General features: G+C 44.2%; 1 protein-coding gene across 7 annotated transcripts in view; it reads right to left on the bottom strand.

The window, feature by feature from the left end:
• Positions 1–12,807, bottom strand: part of CYRIB (CYFIP related Rac1 interactor B) — a 153,492-nt gene that overhangs the window by 87,839 nt on the left and 52,846 nt on the right. The gene's annotated exons all lie outside the window — the stretch shown is intronic.

Raw genomic sequence — 12,807 nt, 5'->3', positions numbered from 1 at the left:
AAAGATATCTGATGGACAGAGAAGTTGGATGTGACAGAGGGCGCAGCTTCTTCATTTTCCCCTAATTCCCTTTTCACTCTGAGCATAAATGCTCCCTCTTTACCTACAACACCAGAACATCCCATCTAGCTAGCTCAACCTAATCTTGTTATGAAACTCTCAGATTTTTTCATTAACACTAACGTATAAACGATCACAACGTTACCTCTCCCAGGGGTATTTTCAATGTGACTGCGGAGCAGATCGTTACTATGGAGGTAAATGGTTCTAAACATTTTGGGGTCAAGAGCCCTACTGAAAATCCCATAAAAGTATGCGCTTTTCTCTCCAGGAAAATGCATACATGCACACAAATTTGCACACAATTTCAGGAGATTTTTGGATCCAGGAAGCCTATCTGTGAAACCCTGATTATGAACCCTTGTTCTAGTCAAATGGGTAAGATCCCAGTAACTATCTGGGCCTCAGCACATGTAGCCAAGAAATCACTCCTTGCCCCAAGTATAGAAGGGCAGCCCTTAACCTTATTTAGCCTTCTGTCTTCCTCTTCCTCTTGAGTTACACGGAGACCAAGTGATATTGGCCATATTACAAAGAAACTTGTTAAGAGAGTCATGGAGAGAGTAGGTGACCTTTTCAAGGCACACTCTAAGGGCAAGAGTCCTAGGCCTCATACTTTTACCCTAATTATCATACTTATGGATGATTGGGGGGTCCTACACTGTATCCATTATAATCTTCATCAATTTCAATTAAACACAGGGAGCTGATGTTTTGCAAACACTAATGCTGAGAGAACAGTCTTCACAATCCAAGAACTCTGGTCCATTTGTTTGACACACTGACACCCACTCTTAAATAACCCTGGTCCATATCGACCCACTGTCCTCTATTTGAACTCTATCTAGTTCTTACACCTGCTCAGTCCCTTAGATATGAGCTCTGAGTAATCACACACCTGTAACCCAATCTCCCACTGAGAGCAGAAATCGCTTCTGTAATATCCTCAACACCTGAACATCCAGTTTAGCTCGAGTATCTCCATTTATGGGGAGCTCATTATCACAATGGTCAGCCTCCTCTAATTGTGAGGAGCCTCTTCTTTTACACTGATCAGAAATCTGATGCCCAACAACTGTCATCCATTGGTTCTAATTTTATTTCTGGAAAGCAACATAGACGTGATGCTGGCCTGGCGGAGCTTACCGTCCAGCAAAGAAAACAGTCCATGTGATGAGTGATAACCATAAAATCGGATGAGTCCCGTGAGGAGGATGCAGTGCCCCTTTCAGAGGCACCTTTGTCCTTATCAGCCTGAGACCTGTTCCTGATTTGTGTAAGAACTCATGAGGAAGCTCTACCACTACCCCATGGGGGATGTCCTGAAAGAAGGAACAGAAAACAAGACCCTAAGTGCTGAATTTATTCTTCCACGATCCTTTCCTCATCATTCTGCATGAATGTAATCACATTTCAGCTGAGGTCAAAGTTTTAGGTTGAAAAAACAAGCGGAAGGATGCAAAAAAAAAAAAAGATGTTTACATAAAAGCACTAAGCTCCAATGATAATTTAATCATGGTGGCTTGCTAGCATTCTTTTGAGTTCTTAGTATGTGTCAAGCACTGTACTATCAGCCCTTGACTCGCATTTCCTCTTTTACTTTTTACAAAATCAGTCATTGAGTCATTCAGTCAACACATGTTTTTGCCCCTCTGCTATGTCCCAGACACCATGCTGAGAGTTTAGGGTGGAGGACAGTAAGCCATGTGGTCCCTGCCCTAGAGGGGCTCAAAATTTCGTAAAAGGAAGGGCTATAAGCTCACAATTACAACATGGCATGATTCGTTGTAATTTAGGAGGGTGGAGGAACTAACCCTCCCTGGAATGGCTGTGAAGGCTTCAGAGAAGATGAGCTTGGTCTTGAAGAGATGAGGCAAGGGCCAAGAAGAAAAGGCACATGGGCACAGAGGCAAAGGAAGAGGAGTTCACACATGCTGGGGTGAAGACTGGGGTGGTAAGACTGTAAAGGACCTCCTCATACGCCAAGCTAAGGAGTATGAACTTACCTCCTAAAGGCAACCACCGGTAAATAGAAGCTTCTAAGCAAAGGAGAGACATAATCAGATGTGTTTTATATCAAGATCACTCTGACCACAGTGTCCAATAGGGACTACAGTGGGAGAGAGAATGGAGACCAGCAGACCAGTGAAGCTGTTGTGAAGTGCAGGCAAGAGATAATAAGAGCCCGTTCTAGGAAACTAGCAATGGAGAGGAAGAATGGGCACCAGAATTAAGATATTTACTGATGTAGAATCTACAAGAGTTTGTGACTAGCTCAATCTAGGGGAAGAAAAAGCAGGAGCTATGGCGCATGACCCTGAGGTTCCTAGCTTAGTGGACTAATTGAATGGTGACACCATCCAATCCCAAAACCTTTACACAGTTTTCATTCCTGTTCTCTTTCAACCTTTATCCCTGTAAACGCACATTGCTTCAGTTGGTATCTTCAGATGTCTGCAGCTATTTCCCAATACTTTTTCCTATTTCTCCAGTCACATTTATCATTTTAATGGCTGCAGAATATTTCATCATGTTGAAATAGCTCTGTTTCCTTCAGTTGCTAAAGGTCCACACCCTGCACGCCTGGTTCACCCTAGACTCATTTGGCTCTGGGCATTTTGCAAAGGATGAGTTGAGCTAGAAAGAGAGCCTTTAGGGGAAGGGTATTGGAAAAGCATAGCCTCAAGGGCCAGCAAAGCTGCAACTCTTGTGGGAGAGGCTGGGCAACTGTATTGCATGCAGAAATTGCAAAGCTGTTGAAAAGAACCTATCAACCGTGGGAATCCTGATGTCTAATTCCCTGTGGAAGCTGGTTCTCAAGTCCTAATCCATCTAATCCATTCATTCCTTCATTCATTTATTCCCTCTTGGAGCAATGCATTCTTGTGAAGCAGAGGGAAATAAAGCAGAGCTGAAAGCAGCTTTATTTAGCTGTGGATTTAGCCCCGCAGGGGTTTTGAAGTCTATTCAAAACCCTTCACAAGTGAACCTCTCAGAGCCTCAGTTTCCCCACAGGTTTGTTGTAAGGATTAGTTTAGGTAAAATTTGTACAGTATTTGGGACAGAACGAAGCATACATTAAGTTCAATAATTATTTTCAGTCTTGGATCCTTCCCTGTGCCTCCTCGACTCCCAACATTTTCCTTAGCTTCTGAGCACACCCACCAGGCGACAGTGCACATGCTGGAGTTCAGAGTCTGAATCTGCCAGAGTGAAGCAGGGCACTCACTTCATCTCTCTAACCTTCCATTTCCCGTCTGTGAAATGGGAATAAAAACCTATCCACAGGAATGCTGTGATGCTCTCATAAATACTATGTAGGAAAATATGTTCAAAACCCCAAAGCACGATGTCATTATTGACTATGGCTGCTATTATAGACCTCACTGTTTTCTTGGTTTCTCGCCATTTAAAAAAATGATGACTTCAGCATAAGTTCCGTGGATTGTAATCACTGGGTCAAAGGATCTGAACATTGTTATGGTTCCTGATTGGTACGGCCCAGTCGCTCTTAGGACTCTGTGAATAGCTGCTGCCATCGTTAACTCATATACACCATTCAGTATGTTTAAGCGCCTCGATTACAGCTTTTGCTGCCTCTGTGTCCAGTCTTTGTCCTTAATCGAACATTCAGGAACTTCTCTCAACTGCTTGTCTCCTCCTCTTCAAGGAATGAATGAATACTGAATCCCTGAACAAAGAGGCGCCTTCCCAAATATTTTCAACACAGCCGAGGCTGAGGACTAAGACTCCAGGGTCATGCCTTTCAGATGAGTGTCCACCCAGGGGGTGCATTTAATGAACGCAGAAGAGGATGAGGAAGGAGGCCTGCGAATCCCTGAGCAGCACTCGAAGCCTGTCCAGCATGAAAGATGGCATCAGAGCTGCCCCTCGAAAAGAACCAAAGAACAAAGCCGACAGCTCAAACCCAACACATTCCTGTTATTTAGCAAAGCAGTCACCAGTCTCTCAGGGGCCATAAAGTTGTCCACGTGACCGTACTCCCCCAGTTACAGGGTGTATCTGTGAGCCTCCTCACATTTCCAAGTGTAACACATTTCTCACAAGTGGGCAGCTCCAGTTCAAGTTTCACCAGCCCTCTGAGTGACCTGCAGGAAAGCAGCAGACTCTCACTGCCTTGCATCTGCTGGTCCTTGCCTGCGTCTCCAGTACGCCTTCCAGCATCTTCACGTGGCTGTCGCTCAGCCTCCAGGTTCAAGGGTCGCTTCCTCAAAGTGGTCCCATCATCTTTCCTAAAGTCGACCATCCATCATCCATCATCCATCATAAAGTCTTCCCTTCCATCATCCCCTTATACATCACTGGCTTCTTTTTCCTTCATAGCACTTATCACAACCTGTAATTATTATTTTTATTTTTGAGCTTAAAAACCATTTTAAATAAGAAAAGACTCTCAATACAATGTCAGCTCAGTGAAGTCAGAGGCCAGGGCTACCTTGCCCACTCCTACACCTGTGACTGTGCCCACCCAGCTCCTAAGAGACCCTCAATAAATACATGGAATGATTTTTTTGGGTAAAAAGAGAGATTCCTGGCCCCCTCTACCTTTCTTTCACTCTGATTATATGAATAATACATGTTGTCTGCAGAAAAAAATTGGAAAATACAGATGAGCAAAAGGAAGAAAATATAAACACCCATGATCCAACCTCCCATACCTTGTGGATATGCTTCCAAATGTTTTTTCCTGTGTCTATACCCGTATAAAGATAATGCATATATTTTTATAAAAATGGTTCATATTCTGAATTATCATCTGCTGTGTTCATCTCAAGATTTATCTTAGTCACCTTTCCTTAACAAAGGTACTTCAGCACCTGGTTGTTAAAGGCTCTATAATACGTACGTACTGGACCATGTAGCTACACCACAAAGTATTTAACAAGTCTCCCAGTGTTAAGCTAAAGGGGAGGTTTCTTCAATGTCCATAAAGGTAACATGTTGTAATACAGCACTTCCTTCTTGACAAGCTTCCCATTTTTTCCCTCTGTGTTTGTACTGCTTTAGAGCTGTATTTCTACAGAACTGTACTCCCCACCGCCCATTCACCACCTGGAGTTATTAGAGTCCCCGTCAACTAGAGAAGCAAAATTGTCTGCAGCCGGAAAAGCTGAAGTATGACGAAGCCAGGATGAGGCCTAGGAGTTCAATTCGGGAATCTGCTGCTAATACAGGCAACAGAAATAAAGAACGTGTTTTCTTGCCAAGACTTTAACGTAAAAAGAGGAAAAGAAAGACTTTCTGTACGTCTTCACTTCTCCTTCCCAAGCCCTGTTTAGAGGCCAAGTTTTTCCCAAGAGGGATGGGCTGGTCCACGGAGTTTACTGCTGTCGTAAGCAGTCCACAGGCCAAAGCCCACTGCCCCGTTTAAAGCAGAGGTGGCTGCAGAAAAGTCTAAGAGGGCACGCAAGGATGTGCTGGCCTTTGCCACAAACAGCTCTCTCAGCCCCTTGTGTGGTTCCGGAGCCACTTGGCATTTTCAGCTCTGACAGTCACACCCTCCACGAGAAAAGGCCGCCCTCTGCCCACCTGGCACAGCAGACCCCACTCCAGCAGGACCCGTCAGTGTGCCAGGGCGCCCGCTGCCTGGACCACCTGCCCACCCCCCCTGCAGGTGGGCCACCTTGTCAAGATGCACAGGCACAGGAGGGGGTCACTGAAGGTGGGGCTGAGATGACATAAAATCAGAGACGGTGCCGGAGGGAGGGAAGGGAGAGGAAGGGCTGGGTGGGCCATCCATTCTCGGGCCTCACCACCCTGTGACCCAGAAACCCACACAGAGGCTAATCTGCTGTTCCACCACCTTATATGGCATCCCATCGGAGGCAGAGGGAAACTACCTGTAAAGAAATAGAATCCCTAACTGTGTCATCGGTCACTAATTTATCGACGCCATTTAAAAAAGATTTTGTGGGACTTCCCTGGTGGTCCAGTGGGTAAGACTCCACACTCCCAATGCAGGGGGCCCAGGTTCGATCCCTGGTCGGGGAACTAGATCCCGCATGCATGCCTCAACTAAGAGTCCGCATGACACAACTAAGACTCCACATGCCGCAACTAAAAAAAAAAAAAAAAAAGATCCTGCATGTCACAACGAATATCCTGCGTGCCACAATTAAGACCAGGGCAGCCAAAATAAATAAATAAAAATAAATACATAAAAATAAAAATAACAAAGATTTTGTCTGAACTTACAGTTACCAAAAGGGAAGGGGGGCGCGGGTAGAGGGATAAATTAGGAGCTTGGGATTAACAGATAAACACTACTATAGATAAAATGTATAAACAACAAGGACCTACTTATAGCACAAGGAAGTATATTCACTATCTTGTAATAACCTACAATGGAAAACAATCTAAAAAACAATACACACATATAACTGAATCACTGTGCTGTACACCTGAAACTAACACAACATTGTAAATCAACTATACTTCAATTTAAAAAAAAAAGATTTTGTATGTGTTTTCCAGAAATACCATGGTTAGAGAAAAGAGAAAGGAATTTGGTTTGAAATACAATGATGACAGAACGAACTATTACCACCAACACCTCTGATCAATGGTTTCATTTCGGCTGGTTTTGAACAAAAATGATTTCCACTCGTTTTATAATTCAATCTTATAATGACATCATGAGAAAGATTTCATTGCTCCCAGTTTCCAGGTAACAAAGTTCAGGTAAGGTACCAAAAATGTTTAAGTATTTTGCTAGAGGTCACAAAGCTACTAAGAGATGCAGCCAGGATTAGACCCCAGGTCCTAGAGCTGTTTATATTCATGAGTCACTCAGCCTTCCTTGCTTCCCACCCCTCCTTTCTTTCTACAAATATTAATTAAACCACTTAATGTCAAAGCTCCATCTAAAACACTAGACTAGTCATTTATAAAATAGGCACACGCGGAGCAAATAAGCCCGTGCGCCAAAACTACTGAAGCCCGCGCACCTAGAGCCCGTGCTCTGCAACAAGAGAAGCCACCGCAATGAGAAGCCCGCGCACCGCAACAAAGAGTAGCCCCCGCTCGCCGCAACTAGAGAAAGCCGGCGCACAGCAATGAAGACCCAACGCAGGCAAAAAATAAATAAATAAGTAAAAATTAAAAATAAAATAAAATAGGCACAATAACCACCTAACTCACTGCTATTGTCAGGGTTAACTAAAATAATAGATGGAACATGAAATCGCTAATATTCAACCACTTTTTACTCTAAAAACAGCAATTACATACAGCTAAATCTAATAGGGCCCTGGTCTTGGTAAACTCTTAAGTGGTAAAAAAAAAAAATGTACATTACAGACTATCTTGGGTTTTGAAATTTGCGGTTTTAGTATTCAGACTCGGAAGGCTGTATATCACAGTGGCTGAGAGCTCAGACCCTGGACTCAGAGTCTGAATCCCTTAATTCTCTCATCTGTAAAAAAAAAATAGGAAAGTAGGGACTTCCCTGTGGCACAGTGTTTAAGAATCCGCCTGCCAATGCAGGGGACACGGGTTCCATCCCTGCCCGGGGAAGATCCCACATGCCGCGGAGCAGCTAAGCCCGTGCGCCACAACTACTGAGCCTGCACTCTAGAGCCCGCGAGCCACAACTGCTGAAGCCCACGCGCCTAGAGCCCGTGCTCCGCAATGAGAAGCCACTGCAATGAGAAGCCCATGCACTGCAACGAAGAGTAGCCCCAGCTCGCCACAACCAGAGAAAGCCCGCGCGCAGCAACGAAGACCCAACGCAGCCAAAAATTAAATAATTAATTAATTTTTTAAAATAGGAAAGTAATGGTATTCACTTTCAGAATTAAGTTATTTCACGTAAAGCACTTAGCGCACTGCCTGGCAAAGGTAAGTGCTCAATAAACAGTAGTCTCTTCTATTGTTATTATTGTTATTATTAATTAACTTGCTACTTTCATTAAGACAGTATTTGCATAAAGCTGCCCATATTAGCATTATGTATAATAAAAACCAGAAACAAATGAAATTTCCCACGATAGGGAAACAGCACAGTTGGGTTTGAAAGAACTGTCTTTAGAATTAATAAAAACCAATTTAATTAAAATTTAAAAGCTCCTGCTTTGCCACTTAGGGGCCATATAATTTTGAGCAAATCATTTCTTTTCTCTGAATCTGTTTCCTCACTTCGAAAATGAAGGGTCTGCTCTCAATGACTCATAAGCCCTCTCCAGATTTAAAGTTTATATTCCTAAGGTTCTAAATAAATTATAATCCATCAACATCAAGGATAATAAGCAACCCCTAGGTACATAGAAAGATGATAGCAACATGAGAAAATATTTTATGAATTAATAATCCCAACCTTCTTTAACCCTGTTTTTTTTTTTCTGTAACAGTGATCACCTCCTAACAGAATTTGTATTATGTTTATTGTGAATATGAAATAAGCGGAAGCACCAGGAGAACAGGGATGTAGGTCTGGTTGGTTCACCAATCTGTCTATCCCCAGCCACTAGAGTGATGCCTGGTACATAGTAGGAGCTCAATTAACATTTGTTGATTGAAAATTTGTGAATATTAAGTTAAAAGAGCAAAGTACAAAAGTATATAAATAAAATAGAATGTCATTCATATAAAATATCTACACTTATGGGGAAACGGCAAATGGGATCAGAGAAGTTAAAACTCAGTGACAACACAGTGAGAGCAGGGATGAAAGAATTTTACTTTCCTTCAATGTTTTGAACAATTTTATTTGTTCAAAAAGATAGCATTCGAACAGAGAAGCATGTAGAGAGGAGAAAAGTGAAAGAGAAATGGAAGTAGCCAAGGGAAATGGGAGTGGACCTGAAGGAGGGCATGAGGAAGGGCCGGAGGGGCCGTAGGGGATAGAAGGCTCTTGGGGGTTAGTTACTCTGTGAATGGAAACAGAATCACAGGGGCAGAAGGAAAAGTAGGTAATCTGATGCAGAAAAGAAAAGTCAATTTATTTTGAACTTTTAATTACAAGCTAATATCTATTAAACTATTCCCAGGTTGATAGACGTTCCACATTAACTGCCTCAATCAACGGAAGCTTTGGTGAATTTGAGCACTAAGGGGCCCTTGGGGTGTTACCTGTTCCTGTTCTCATCAGTCCTGAGCCTTCTTTTGAGCAGCTGCTTTGGATGCAAGAAGAATGAGGCCCACATACTACGGTTAACTGGTAAACCATAGGTCTTTCATGAACCAATTGATCGACAATTCCATCCAGGGTCACACACTGGGGGGAACACACAGAGTATAGGAAACAGCCTTCCCTTCCAGGGGATGAAAGACACACTACCTTATTACAATACAAATCAACACACAACTGCCCAAAGAAATTGATACAGACAAATGGCCTGGAAAATTAAAGGGAAAGAATCATTCCTTTTGGTTTGGGGGAGTCCAAGGGGAGGGGGAAGGGAGGAGATGTCCAGCCTTGTCCTGAACTTTATCAAATCACTGGGCCCCTAGTGCTGTTTGTGGACTTAATCTTGAACCCTTCACCTGGTCCTGTCTTGCCTTTGGGATCACATGCTACTCTGAATGCCTCCAGCCTCCAACAGCTCGCTTGAGCTGTTCATCACGGCCATGCCTTTGAACTTTGAGCAAAGCAGGTCAGATCCCCAGCTGGGAGAGTTCTTGGGACCCGTGTTTCTTGTTTCCAGCACATAACATAATTGTAATTGTATGGTGATTTGTGTACTTCCCTGAACACTGTGAGCTCCAGCAGGGCAGAAGCCATCCTGTTTCGTCATCGCTGTATCCCAGTGCTAGCACAGAGCCGGGCACCATGCCTGCTACAAGGCATGCACTCAAACCATTGCAGCTTGTCAAAGAGATGGCATGGGTCCAGCCTGAGTTAACCCAGGCCTAGGGCCTTTACCCTACTCTGAACCCCCAACATGGCCACAGCCCTGGAACCAGGGAATTGGATAAGCAGCTTAAGAAGGTGAGATTTAAGCCCTCCCCAAAGTAGCCAAAACGATAAGGTCATTAGCTGTGTGACCCAATAGTTGAAATACAGAGCTTTAGACAGTACAATAGGGATAAGTCAAACAGGAGCTAAGAGCCTGGAAAGAGTTTAGATTCTCACAGTTTCGAATTTGGGGGCTACAGAAGAAAAGATATTGCATAAGGTTAAAAGCAAAAAAAAAGAAAGAAAAAGAAAAAGAATAAAGGAAACCTTTCCAAGAGAGAACCAATATGGTCCAAGTTAAGAAGAAGCTTAACTGGTTTAGCTAGCTTCCTCTCTAAAATCCTGGTGCTGATTTCATGTTAGAAGACAGGTTTACAGGGGCTTCCCTGGTGGCGCAGTGGTTGAGAATCTGCCTGCCAATGCAGGGCATACGGGTTCGAGCCCTGGTCTGGGAAGATCCCACATGCCGCAGAGCAACTAGGCCCGTGGGCCCCACTTACTGAGCCTGCGCGTCTGGAGCCTGTGCTCCGCAACAAGAGAGGCCATGATAGTGAGAGGCCCGTGCACCGCAATGAAGAGTGGCCCCCACTCGCCACAAGCAGAGAAAGCCCTCGCACAGAAACGAAGACCCAACACAGCCAAAAATAAAATTAATTAATTAATTAATTATTTTTAAAAAACCTATCCTTCCTCATTGTTTAAAAAAAAAAAAGAAGACAGGTTTACAGAGAGAGCATCCCTCCTCGGTTGTTTTTTTTTTTTAACAGTATCTCCTTTTTTACTTTTTAAATTTTATTTATTTATTTTTGGCTGTGTTGGGTCTTCGTTTCTGGGCGAGGGCTTTCTCCAGTTGCGGCGAGCGGGGGCCAGTCCTCATCGCGGTGCACGGACCTCTCACTATCGCGGCCTCTCTTGTTGCGGAGCACAGGCTCCAGACGCGCAGGCTCAGCAATTGTGGCTCACGGGCCTAGTTGCTCCGCGGCATGTGGGATCTTCCCAGACCAGGGCTCGAACCCGTGTTCCCTGCATTGGCAGGCAGACTCTCAACCACTGCGCCACCAGAGAGGCCCCCCTCCTCAGTTTTAATGCACAGAAGAAGAGAGCGGAATGCTACCATGCCCCAGCTCTGGTCCTGTCTGAACCCACAGACTTGGAGAAATGTCTGTGGTGTCCACTTCAGCATTTTATTTAACATTTTTGTTTAATAGGTCACTTGTATTAATGAGTGCCTGCATCAGAGTTTCTGAATGAATCACCTAATTTTAGACATGGAAAGAACCTTGGAATTGACCTTTAATCTAACATTCTGCTCTTTAGAAAGTGGAGGGGCCCAAGACAGGTCCAGAGGGGGCCCACAGAGCACAGCCCCCCAGGCCTGGACTCTGGGCCTGGAGCGAGGAGCACACGGGTTCCCGTCTACACTGTCAGAGAACTGCTGAGTTCGCTTCCAAAGGTGAGTCTGGATCACTGAGGCGTCAACGGAGTCATGCAAAAAAATCTCTACTAATAAGCAGTGTGTAACATTCAGTGTGGTATCTGGTGTGATCTTCCAGAGTAAACAAGGTCAATTAAAACATTACCCTTATTTGGCCCTTCATTACTCACAAATCTCTTCCAAGGTAGAAAAAAAAAAGGAGACATGTACAGACGGATAAAGAAACAAGTGGGGCTTCCCTGGTGGCGCAGTGGTTAAGAATCCGCCTGCCAAGGCAGGGGACACAGGTTCGAGCCCTGGGCCGGGATGATCCCACATGCCGCGGAGCAACTAAGCCCATGCGCCACAACTACTGAGCCTGCGCTCTAGAGCCCGCGAGCCACAACTACTGAGCCCACGTGCCACAACTACTGAAGCCCGCGCACCTAGAGCCCGTGCTCCGCAACAAGAGAAGCCACCGCATGAGAAGCCCGCGCACCGCAACAAAGAGTAGCCCCCACTCACCACAACCAGAGGAAAGCCCCCGTGCAGCAACAAAGACCCAACACAGCCAAAAATAAAATAAATAAAAATTTTAAAAAAAAAAAGAAACAAGTGGAAATGCAGATTTCATGGGACTTCCCAATCACCCTTAAGTGAGGAATGGTATCGTTCTTGGTAGTTCCTATAAATACTATTCCCTGCTGTTGTGTCTTTGCCCATGCTGTTCCCTCTATTACAAACACCCTTCCCACCACTCCCATACTTCCCGTCCAAACTACCCACCAAGACTCCGGTCAGGCATCTCTATGGACATTGGATAAGGATTTCAACGTGAATTAGTTCCTGTTTTTACCTTTCAGTAACACACAGCCCTACTTAAACTGGCGGTCCTTCTAGGAGGTTTCAAAAAAACTAGCAATGGTATGAGGTTTGCATAGCACCATGTCCTCCATTGAGAAAAGAGCTACAGAAATACAAGGTAATGTTTTATTAATTTATTTCACCTGATTCCTTGAACTGATTTTGATGGACGAATCAACCAACCCAAGATTAATAGCCTGGTTTACTACACTCATTTCTCTTTCCAAGCCACAAGCCAAAATAAACTCCCCCTCAATTTATAATTTTGCAAAATGTGCTTTTGCGTGTCGACTCCTGAATCCACTGTGGTTATTAAAAGAATGGCTGCATCTGTCAGGATGGGCCAGGTTACTCTGTGGTAACAAACAAGCCCTAAATCTCAACCCCAGTGATGACCACACTGGTCACTCTGGGATCAACACGAGGAACCCAACAACTCCATCTTTTTAGACTTTACCTGACACTCTGGATTAAGCAACTCTGTAGCTGACATCAGTTTCAAAGACATAACCCCCTCCTTTCTTTATCCAACCACCTATAAAGCTGTCCTGCA

Source organism: Balaenoptera acutorostrata, chromosome 17 (assembly GCF_949987535.1).
Source record: "Balaenoptera acutorostrata chromosome 17, mBalAcu1.1, whole genome shotgun sequence".
Classification (NCBI taxonomy): domain Eukaryota; kingdom Metazoa; phylum Chordata; class Mammalia; order Artiodactyla; family Balaenopteridae; genus Balaenoptera; species Balaenoptera acutorostrata.
The sequence above is the reverse complement of the archived record's forward strand: the minus strand, read 5'-3'. Positions and strand labels throughout refer to the sequence as shown.